Source organism: Agelaius tricolor, unplaced genomic scaffold, assembly GCF_023055355.1.
Source record: "Agelaius tricolor isolate 1412-34295 unplaced genomic scaffold, bAgeTri1.0.p SCAF_48, whole genome shotgun sequence".
In the NCBI taxonomy this organism is placed as follows: domain Eukaryota; kingdom Metazoa; phylum Chordata; class Aves; order Passeriformes; family Icteridae; genus Agelaius; species Agelaius tricolor.
In genome coordinates this window covers 715,322-727,027 of record NW_027269308.1, presented here as the reverse complement: position 1 = coordinate 727,027, position 11,706 = coordinate 715,322, and positions in this window count along the sequence as shown.

Sequence of the window (11,706 nt, the reverse complement as noted above, 5' to 3'; positions counted from 1 at the left end):
AGGCAGTTTGTGCTCCTTGTGCAAGGACAAACCCGAGTGGGAAAAGCTGCCATGGAGCAGGCTTACCTGAGGAGCTGTGTGGGAAGCTGCCATCCCCATGGATGATGGGTGTATTGGGCAGTAAGGGAACGTTGTCCTGCTTCCTCACAACCTCCTTCTTCAAGGCACCACCAGGGTGTGTTCTCTGCACTCTAGAAGCTGTGCCATCAACAGGTGGTAGGCTAAAGGCTGCAGGGACCAAAGAGGAGCTTGTAAGGGGAGAGTGCTGGACAGGGTGACAATGGAAAGGGCCAGAAAACTTGCTGGAGCTGGGTAACATCTCTTTGTTATCCCAAAGAATTTCAAGTGTAACAATGAAATACCACTTTATACCAAGTATAACACTAACATGGGACAATGATCACAGAATCCTAAAAGAGTTTGGATTGGAAAGCACCATTAAGCACCATCTAGTCCAACCCCTGTGAGCAGGGACATCTTCATCCTGATCAGGTTCCTCAGATCTCCATGTAAGCTGGCCTTGAACACCTTCAAGGATGGACCAGCAACAGCTTCTCTGGGAAAACCCTTCCAGCTTTTCATTCCCTTCATTATTAAAAAAAAAATTCTCCCTTACATCTAATCTAAATCGACCCTATTCTAGCTTAAAGCCAAACTGCAGTGATGCTTCCCCTAAGAAACAAGGAAACCCAGCATTGCTTTGCCTTTGTTCTCCTGTTGCAGAGGCTGGCAGGGGCAGCTGCCAAAGCAAAGTGCAGATAACCTTGGGTGCTGGCCTGGGGCTGAGTGCTGCCTCCTCAGGGCCCCGCTGCCGCCCTCGGGCAGCGCTCACAGCCCTGCAGGCAGAGCCCCTCAGCCGGGATTCAGTCGGGAACGCTGCTGCCTCCTGGGGCTACAGCAGAAACCCTGGCTGGGGCTTCAGCACAGCTCTACAGCGCCAGCTCCTCAGCAGGGAGTGGCAGGAGAAGGATCTCTGGTGTTTTCATTACAAGGAGCTGAATTTTGTTTCTTCCAGGTTGCAGCCTGGTTGAAAAGCATTCTTTTGGACTCCCCTTCCCTGGAGGCTGCTCTCCAGGAGAGAGTCTGAAGCCCCAGTGTACTTTGCAAGACAGAATTTTCTACTCTGAAAGACTTTAGAGGTGAAGGGGGCAAGCTGATATTCTCTTACTGACTCAGTGAGGCCATGGGCAAGACACTTCATGCCTCTCTATTTTTCTTTGGGAAACAGAATTCAATCCTAATGCAAGCTTGCACTCAGATGCAAGCAGAACAGCTCCCCAGTCTGATTGCAACACTGTGCAAAGGGCAAGCAAGTGGTCAAAAAGGACCACCACAAGTGTAGCCACCACTTACTTGCTTCAGCTGCATCCCCAGGCTCGACTGTCTCAGGAATAGGTGGCAATGATGTTTTCCTCTGTCTCCTTTTCTTCATTTCTCTCTCCAAAAGCTCTGCGTCCTTCCGCCCCAAGTTCTTTTGAGCCAACATGCACAAAGCAGCACGGATCTGGGTGCAATGGAAATACATCATAGACTGTAAGCAGAGACACACAAACCACACACAACATCTCATCAGGAGCACAGAGTCCACACAGTGCCATAGGCTTCAATGCAGCTCCAGCCACATTCCAATAGTTTCAGAGGAATGTCTCCTGCCCTCACCTTGGCAATTACACACAGTGAAGGGGAACACTTCAGTGCCACAACCTTCCACTGCTGCAACTGCAACCTATGTCAGGAAGCCCTGCTTGAAGCATCAAAGTCATAGCAGTGCTCCAAGACAGAGGAAGAGCTGACATGGCCAGTGAGCAGTGAGCTGACATGGCAGTTCAGTTCCTACAGGCCATGGCAGGAGAATAAAAACCATGTGCAATACCCAGCAAGGAGGGCTAATGAGCTGTTGCTTAACACTCGTGGCCAGGAATTGCAGCTGTTTCTCACTTCCTGGCTTCTGAACAACTCAGCTCTGAAGGGCTCTGAAGGACTTGGTCTCTGAGACCAGGAGACCAAAAGGAGGAGTTATGTGAAAACAAATTGCAGAAACACTGATGGCAATGAGCAGAAAACTTGAGAATGAGAGGGCTGTGAGATACAGCCACAAAGGTGACCAGGAAAAATCAACCTCTCCCATTTTCTTTTGCAGCCTTGCTTACACCCAACATTAGAATCTTTGCTTCTCTGTTTCCGAGGGTGCACTTTGCCCACGGTCACTGATGTGTAGCTTGCTCTGCCATTCAGAACTTCTCTAAAACAGCCTTTGCACATAAAGAATGCTTCTGGCATGACCTTAGCACCATCTCCAAAACAGGGACCTTGGCACCACTGGAAATAGCCAAGCAATGGTTCTGTAGCTGTCCAATATATTCCCAAGGGAATCCCCATCCCCCAAGAGTGGCAGATGATGATTTTCAGTGACATTTTGGGCCAAGCACTAAACAGCCACAGGAAAGGAAGTCTGCTCATCCCTGTCCTTATCCCTTACCTTTCCAAAGCCGTCCCTCAGCTCTTTGTCCCTCGTTAGACCAGGACTGGTGGGATGATCTGTCTCCTTGGCCTGGCTCAGTGGGAGGCCTGGGAATGGAAGCAAAGGTTCCTGGAAACCTCTGGCAGACTTCAAGCCCCCAAAAACGCAATGCTGGGCAACAGGCAGGACAGGTTCCAGAGTGCAGAGCTCTCAAGACACAGAGATTGGGATGGAGAGCAGCAAGGTACAATGCCTAGACCCTCTCCCAAGGGAGGGGCTACTGGCAGCAGACATGCCATGGCTCTGTTGGCCAGCAGACTGAAACCTGCTGCATGGTGAAGGCCTCAGCCCCTGCATGCTGGAGAGCCTCTGTAATAAAGCCTCTTATTTGGCCTTATCATAAAGCAGAGCACTAGGGCTCAGGAGCTCAGTCCCTGGGCAAGGACCGGGTGCCCGAAGCTGGCTCGCTCATGCCAAGGCCGCAGGGCTACCATCTAGCAAGCATGGTGATTATCAGCTCTATAGTGATTGCAAGCTCTCAGGATTTCAGCTCTGCTTGCTAGGTAGTGGTGCCCTGGGCTGGGGGCTGCAGCAGACGGAGAGAGAGGAGAAGGAGAAGGCGCAGGCTGTTCCACGGAGATGGCTTTATTTGGGGAGGTCCGTGAAGGGTCTCTGCTCTTCTTTTTTCTCCCCTAATGGGGTACAGTATGCTTCTTTTATAGGGTTGGAAAGGATCCAAGCTTGACCAATGGGTAAGGGGTTAACATGACATTGCCTTATAGGGTTACAGAGGTAGGGTAAGGGGTGGAGGACAGAAAAACAGGAATTTTCTTTTGCTGTTTCAGCATTCCTATTGTTCATATCCTCCATGGTGCTTTTCCTAAATCTATGGGGTTTACTACACCTCTGTTTCTGATAGAGAAGGGCAGAGATGGAGATTGCTCTGGACAGAGATTCTTATCTGCCCTTATTCATGCTGATTGTAGTAAACATCATCTTTCCTGTTCCTGAAAGGAGCCCCAGGTTCTAATACCTGGATGCATTTAGATCAACATTGTCTTCTCTTTGTTGGAAAATTTTAGAGGACATCCAAAGAAAATCTGAGCATTGGAGGAGGGCAGGAGTGTTACCCAAATGTGAACTGTGTTCTTGACACTAGATATTTCATTTTCCCCAAGGATTTTCATTCAAAACTGTATGAGATTGGGCCACTTTCGGGCCAGGCTGACTAAAGGCTGATTTTCTAATTGCAATTCTATACAACAGCTTCACAGAGGATAAATTAAGTGGCAACACAGTAGAAAAATAGCAATGTCTTAAATCACGATTTTTTGCCCCTGCAGAATGGTCAGCATAATAATAAAAAAGGAGACAGATAGCAGCTATGTGAAAGGAGGGCCTTGGAAGGGAAAAGCATTTGGGATGTGGGCAGGGAAACTGCAGATCCCAAGGTAACCTCCTTGGGACCACTGCTGTCAGTCAGGCCAGCAAAAGGGACACACAAAATGTAACAGAGGTGGAGATGCAATCTAAAGCATCTGAAGCTCCATATTTCATGGGACACATTTCCTGCAAACTTCTAAACAGCTGCACTGGGAAACATGCTCCTGCTGGCAGACACTTGAGGCAGGCCAGGGCAAAACCCTGAGCCACTTGCCCAGAGCTAGCACAGGCACAGCCTGGCCTCTGGGCTGCCCTGGGACAGCAGGGAGCCCAGAGCCCTGTGCTCTCCAGGAATGGCTCAGCTGCACATGCACCCTCCTGCTCCTCTGCCTGCCCCACAGCTCAGCAGCCCTGCAGCTCCAGGGGCACTGGCAGCAGCACAGCTCCTTGCAGGGGCACATGCAGGGCACAGCTGTTCCCTGGCAATGTGCACAGCCTCTCTGCGCTGCCACAAGACCCTTCCTGCTGCCAGCAAGCAGCCCAGCTCCCCCCTCCCCTCTGTCCTTGTCCTCCCTGGCAGTGCCCCTGGGGCCAGCGCGGCTCCGCGGCCTCTGCCGGGGCTCCTGGGCCAAGGCCCCTGAGCCGCCCGGGAGCCCAGACCTCCATTCCCAAGGCCGGGCTGCGGCACAGGAGGCTCCAAGCCCAACAGGTCAGCCAGTTCCCTTGGGAACAGAGCCATCCCAGCTCCTATCTTGCACCAAGAGCTCTTTCCCTTCTTCCTCTGGGTCTTTGCTGTAGGCTCAGAAGAAGCTGACATTCAGGTGCAAGAGAAGAAGTGAGTTAATTGAACTCATGCCTTTACAATCAACCCATCTAATGGGTGAGGAATTCAAAGCGTATTCTAGTTACTGAAAAGATTGCTTGGTTTTTTATTTTTCATGAAACTAGCATCAGTTTAATTTCTCTGAACAATATGGAGCTGGCAAGCCAAGAGAGAAGGGCTCTACTAGTTCATGTGGTGCCCTTTGCCTCCCCACTACTACAGGATCCCTTTCCTTCCAAACAGTTGGGAATTCACAGTGCTCTCTAGAATCTGACCCTGGCAAGGAAGTAATTGTTTTCAAAAGTAATTTCCAAGGCCTTTGTTTCTGTAGGTCCCACTCAATTCCAGGTCCGGTTTTGCATTTTTGGGGTTTTTATATTACTCTTTGCAACAAAAGAAGTGCTGGGACACAAACAATGGCACCACATTTTAGAAAGCAAAAGAAGCTTTGCTTTCTGCATTAGATGTGCCCAGTATTCTGTGAGCCTGTCTTTGTAGGGAAAAAAATGCTCATCTCAAAGTTCCACTTTTGCTCTATTTACTTGTTCCAGGGGTTTATTCCCTGCTGTCTTTTCAGCAGAGACACCCAAACCCAACATAAACATGACCTGCCTCCAAACATTTCTGATCTTGGCTAATACTGTCAATTCAAAATATTCCTAATGGAAATAGCAGAGGGTAGGTCATTTTGAAATACTCTCCAACAGAGCAGTTAGAATTAAGAGAACAAGTTCTTTACATGGCTGCACAGAGAATAAAATCCTATGGCAGCCAAGCAGGATGAGTGTCTTAAACCTGGATTCCTTCACCCTGTAGAATGCTGGGGTCAGTAATAAAAGTGAGATAGGTAAGGTTTAATGAGATAGGAAATTTCTAGTCCAGAATTGATCCAGCAAAAATGTCACCTTACTTACTGAGCAGGACTATTCTCTGGCTGCATTAAGCATTCCAGATGCACATCAGCAAGTAAGGAGTCCTTCCAAAGGGGCCATAGCCAGGATTTGGCAGAACTAACCCTGAGCCCCAAAGGGACCAGGGGATCTGATCCCTTGTTCTGCATCAGCAGAATTATTTCTCCAAGTCTCATCTCTCCTATCCTTACACACCCAGAGATGCCTAAGGAACAACAACAGTGTCATTGAGGCTTTCAGCTTGAAAGCACTGCCTGACCCAGATGCAGCAGAGATTGCATTTTGTCTGGCACAATTCCACTTGTCAGGGATCAGGCAAGGCAGGGACAGGGACAAGGCAGAAGGCATCTCCTGCCCCAGCCTCAGCCTGCAACACTGACACAGGCAGAGACAGCCAGGGAAGAGATTTGTCACTGTGAACCTGCCATAGGTGGCTTTGGGCTTGTGCTGTCACAGCATGACAAACTCACACCCTGCCTAGGCTGCATCCATTTGGAAGCCTCCTTCTCCTTCACTGGAAAATTCTAAAGGACTTTCTATCATAGGAGGTTTCCCTATTTCTGCCAGTGCAAAACCAGGCAATGTCCATGAATCTCCTTCAGATCCCAAAGGGTTCAGCTCAGAAAGTGCCCTAAGGAAAGCTTTTCTGCTTCAAAAGCAGGAGGAAGGAGTGGGAACATCTCTCATTTCATGCTAAATGCCTTCTTTTTCCCTACTAGTTGTGACACTAAAAAGGCTGCAGGGAGATAAAAAGAATGAGCAGGATGGAGAGGAAGGTATCCTCTTCCAGCACTGCATTTCAGGGGCCCCCAGGTACCACTCAACACTACACACTGGAGGAATTTTCACTGTGCCACGAGAGAACACTCCCAGTGACTGGGCTCTCAGAGAGTCCACTGAGCCCACAAAAGAATTGAAACGAATTTAAAGAAATTTTGAAAAGAATTGGTTTAAACCAAGCTTTCTAAATGTCACCTCTGAGTCAAGAATACAATGGTCATTCTAGGACAGACATGCCCTGTACCTACCTGCATCTTCAGAATTCTCTTTGCTTCTGCTGCTGAGTCTTGGCCTTGAGAAAATGAAGAACAAAAGAACATGTGAGGAGGTAGAAAGAGAAGGGAGGGAAAGGGCTTACCATAAGAGGAGGCAAAACTTTGAAACATGGTCACTGTGATGAAGAGGGAAATGCAACACATAAACCCAACAGGATGCAAAGCTGATTCATTGTCCTTAAGTTTGCCATTGCTGGAGTCACACAGAGCTGGCCAAGCTCTGGCTGAAACACAGCAGTCATTGTTCAACTTGCATCAGAACTCCCCAGTTCTGCTGCCTCTCCTTTTGGGGCCAAGTGGCTCCCACAGCCTCTCTGAAGCAGCAAGAGCTGCTGAGCTGAGACACGAGTCTGTAAGGAGGGCAGCTACTTTTGTACAGCTGCCAAAGCTTGACTTGGCCTGCCCGTGCCTTACCCTGGTGACAGCCTCGTGCTACATGTGGTCAGAGCACTGCTGTCTCCTGAGAATGATATTACACCTGCTGGCTCTTTCAGGAAAACAAAGGCTGTTCCCAACTCAGCTGCTAGGGAAGGATGTTCAGATCACACCTTAAAAGCTCCACGAAAGATTCTCAATTGGCATGATACTTCTGTGACTCCCTCTTTACTGTTCGCACTTGGATAAGGGTAATAGCTACATTTTCTCTTGCAGATCCAAGCCAATATTTTTCCATCAGGTACAGTCCTGTAACTCTTCTCTAGCACCTTGCCCTCTTTGACCTTAAACCCAAATCAAAATATTAAACATCAATTGGATTATACGTCAGATTTTACATCTATACTGCAAAATTCATCTGGCATCTAATTTCACAGTGGAGGCCCAGGCACAGTGAAGTTACACCTGATGTTTACAGAAGCAACACCTGAATTTGCAGACACCTCTCCAGTAGCCAATATTTGCCCAAGCATATTCTCCTGTTTGCAGAATTTGACAGTCAAGGATCACAGCATTCAAAGACCTGCAGGACCCCATCCCATGCAATTCAGTTCCCAAATGTCACCACAACCATTACAGAGGGAATCAAGTGCCAAGTCCAGCAGAGGACCCATCTTGAGGTGCTTTGAAGCCCTGCCTCCTCTTCCCCACCACCACCTCTGCTCTTGGGGTATATATGGTGTTGGGTTTGACATTGTGCTGGATGATCATCATGGATGGGTAAATATTGAATACACAGAGGTTTTCCAAAATACAGGAGACAGATGGCTGTGCAAAATAACCACACAAGAAGGGAAGAGTGAGGTGAACAGCACACTGCAGCAGCAGACACCTTGGCTTACCTCATCTCCTGGGGCTCCTGGAATTCCAGCTGGGCAGAGCTTGGCAGGGACCCTGCAGCACTGCCCACAGGGGGACTCACTGCCCTGCGGATGGGGGGGATCAAAGGCAGTCCCAGTGACCCCTTCTTCATATCCCCACCAATGGAACAGAGCAAGGAAGCCTGGAAAGAGAAGAACACTGTGCTCAGACCAAGAATCCAGCCTTGCCCCCATTCATGCCTCAAGACATTTTGCCATGCATTTAACTGGGACCTGCCAGGAAAAGTCAAACTTACGGAGCAGCTTGGCCCAGGACAGGGAAAGGTGGCCTAGGAAAGGGAAGTGGTGAGGGAGAGACCGTGTCCCACATTTGCCACCACTCCCCTTGTGCTCAGTTTTCTCCAAGTGTGGCTGCATTCCCAGCTGGCTTCCACGTGTTTGACATCAAGATGTTCTGGGGTGCCACTGCCTCCACTGGCCTTGTGGATGGCATGGGAATGGCTTTAGATCAATATTCTCTTGCTGTCCCTGAGGCACCAAACAGCCAGTGCTGATCTCCAGCCATGTCCCCACAAAGCCATTCTGCAGGATGTCCAAACCTGCTTTCTCAAGCCCCTCATTTCTTCTGTTGCTGCCCTTCCCTCCTACACTTCCCCAGCAGCCTTTGAGCCCAGATGCTGCTGAGCTCTCGGGATGCTGGCTGCTCTCCAGCTCCCACACATCCATCATCTCAGCCTCCCTGGCACTGAGGAAGTTCAGCAGAGCTCCCTGCCCTGCTGCTCTCTGCAAGGTCTCTGCCGGCCCCAGTTGCTCCAGGGCCCCCATGCCATGGCCAGGAATGGGGCTGGAGGCAGCAGGGGCAGGTGCACACCCTTCCTTCATATCCCATCATTTCTGGCCCAGCTAAAGAGCCAAACCAGGACCTGTTCGAACTTCACTGAAAGGGTCAGTTCCTGTCAGGGATACACTGGGCCCTTTCTCAGCAAGGCTGAAATCAACTACCAGAGTCCTTGATTGCACATTCTGTCTACCAAAGCTGTTGCTCATCTGCCTCCTCCTGCACCCCATGGCAAACCCAAAACAACTGCAGGTCCTGGCCCTGCTGCCAAAGGCAGTTGTGGGGCTGGGCTCTGGGCTGCTCTCCCCATGGCCACCTCCCATCCCTTCCCTCTGCACAAAGCCATGCCAGAGCACACAGCTGCCCAGAAGCTGATGAACTCTAGAAATAGCAGCAGACACAACTGTGCACAGGGCGTGGCTGTGCAACTCAAAAGCTGAGACAACCTGGAACTGACTTTGCAGGACTGCCTGTTCCAGCAAACACCTTTTTCCATCCTAACCAGACACAGCTGACAGAAAACACCACCAAGACACAGAGATGGTTCACAGATACCCATAGTTTACTCAATCTAGAAGGACAGCTTCTCCAGATTGGACAACTTTAGCTGCTCTGACTGCTTGTTGCTGTTTTCTCAGCCATAAGACACACAAGGAACCACGGCAGAGCCCAGAAGCCATTCAAAGACCTCCCCTGCTATTGATCCATGCTGAGGATGTGAACTCTCCACTACACACCCATTGCAGAGACAGCCTGAAGCACAGTGTCCAGCTGAGCTCTTCTTTGGCTCAGCTGCTTCCCTGGGCTCACAGCACAGGAAGAGGTCTCCAAGCTCTGCCTACAGCAAATAAACTGAAAATCTACCACACAGGACTTAGCTTGGTCTCCTTACCTTAGAACTTTTTCCTTCTGAACTCTGCTCCTGGTTTCTTCCTCTCTCCTCATCATAGGCAGTGCCATTTTTCTTGTTCTCCTTCTCCATGCTGTCCATTTCATTTGTGTTAGAGGAAGGAGAGCTCGCCCGGATGGGAGGCAACGGCTTGGAGGGAAGCAGCGAAGAGGGACACGGCCGGAAAGACTTGGGAGAAATGAACCTATCCCAGCCTGCAAAGTGGAGGAATTCTCACTGTGCCACCAGAGAACACTCCCAGTGACTGGGCTCTCAGAGAGTCCACCGAGCCCATCAAGGAATTGAAGCGAATTTAAAGAAATTTTGAAAAGAATGGGTTTTCACCAAGCTTTCCAAATGTCTCCTCTGAGTCAAGACTACAGTGGTCATTCTAGGACAGACATGCCCTGTACCTACCTGCATGTTCAGAGTTCTTCTCTTTGTTTAGGCTGCTGGATCCTGGCCTGGAGAAAATGGAGGACAAAAGAACATGTGAGGAGGTAGAAAGAGAAGGGGGGAATGGGTGTACCATGAAAGGAGGAAAAGCTACTTAGCATGGTCACTGTGATGAAGGGGGAAATGCAACCCATAAACCCAACAGGATGCAAAGCTGATTCATTGTACTTAAGCTTTCAGTTGCTGGAATCACACAGAGCTGCCAGGCTCTGGATGAAATAATGGCCAAGTGCAGCAGAGGACCCATCTTGAGGTGCTTTGAAGCCCTGCCTCCTCTTCCCCACCACCAGCAGTCATTCTTCAACGTGCATCAGAACTCCCCAGTTCTGCTGCCTCTCCTTTTGGGGCCAAGTGGCTCCCACAGCCTCTCTGAAGCAGCAAGAGCTGCTGAGCTGAGACACGAGTCTGTAAGGAGGGCAGCTACTTTTGTACAGCTGCCAAAGCTTGACTTGGCCTGCCCGTGCCTTACCCTGGTGACAGCCTCGTGCTACATGTGGTCAGAGCACTGCTGTCTCCTGAGAATGCTATTACACCTGCTGGCTCTTTCAACAACAAAAAGGCTGTTCCCAACTCAGCTGCTGGAGGAGGATATTCAGATTGCACCTTAAAAGCCCTACCAAGGATTTTCAATTGGAATGATACTTCTCTGTCTCCCTCCTTATTGTTATCACTCAAATAAGCTTGACAGCTACATTTTCTCACACACATCCAAGCCAATATTTTTCCATCAAGTACAGTCCTGTAACTTTTCTCCACCACCTTGCCCTCTTTGATCTTAAGCTCAGATCAAAATATTAAACATTGATCAAATTATACATCTATACTGCAAAATTCATCTGGCATCTAATTTCACAGTGGAGGCCCAGGCACAGTGAAGTTACACCTGATGTTTACAGAAGCAACACCTGAATTTGCAGACACCTCTCCAGTAGCCAATATTTGCCCAAGCATAATCTCCTGGGTGCAGAATTTGACAGTCAAGGATCACAGCATTCAAAGTTCGGCAGGATCCAGACCCATGCAATTCAGTTCCCAAATGTGACCACAACCATTACAGAGGGAATCAAGTGCCAAGTCCAGCAGAGGACCCATCCTGAGGTGCTTTGAAGCCCTGCCTCCTCTTCCCCACCACCACCTCTGCTCTTGGGACATTGCTGTTGCCTTTGCCATTGTGCTGGATGGTCATAGATGGCCAAAATGGTGAATACACAGAGCTTTGCCTAAATACATGGGACAGCTGACTGGGAAAAATAACCACACAAGAAGGGAAGAGTGAGGTGAACAGCACGCTGGAGTAACAGACACCTTGGCTTACCTCATCTCCTGGGGCTCCTGGAATTCCAGCTGGGCAGAGCTTGGCAGGGACCCTGCAGCACTGCCCACAGGGGGACTCACTGCCCTGCGGATGGGGGGGATCAAAGGCAGTCCCAGTGACCCCTTCTTCATATCCCCACCAATGGAGTAGAGCAAGGAAGCCTGGAAAGAGAAGAACACAGTGCTCAGATCAAGCATCCAGCCTTGCCCCCATTCATGCCTCAAGACATTTAGCCATGCATTTAACTGGGACCTGCCAGGAAAAGACAAGGCAAACTGATGGAGCAGCTTGGCCCAGGATGGAGAATGGAAAGGGAGGT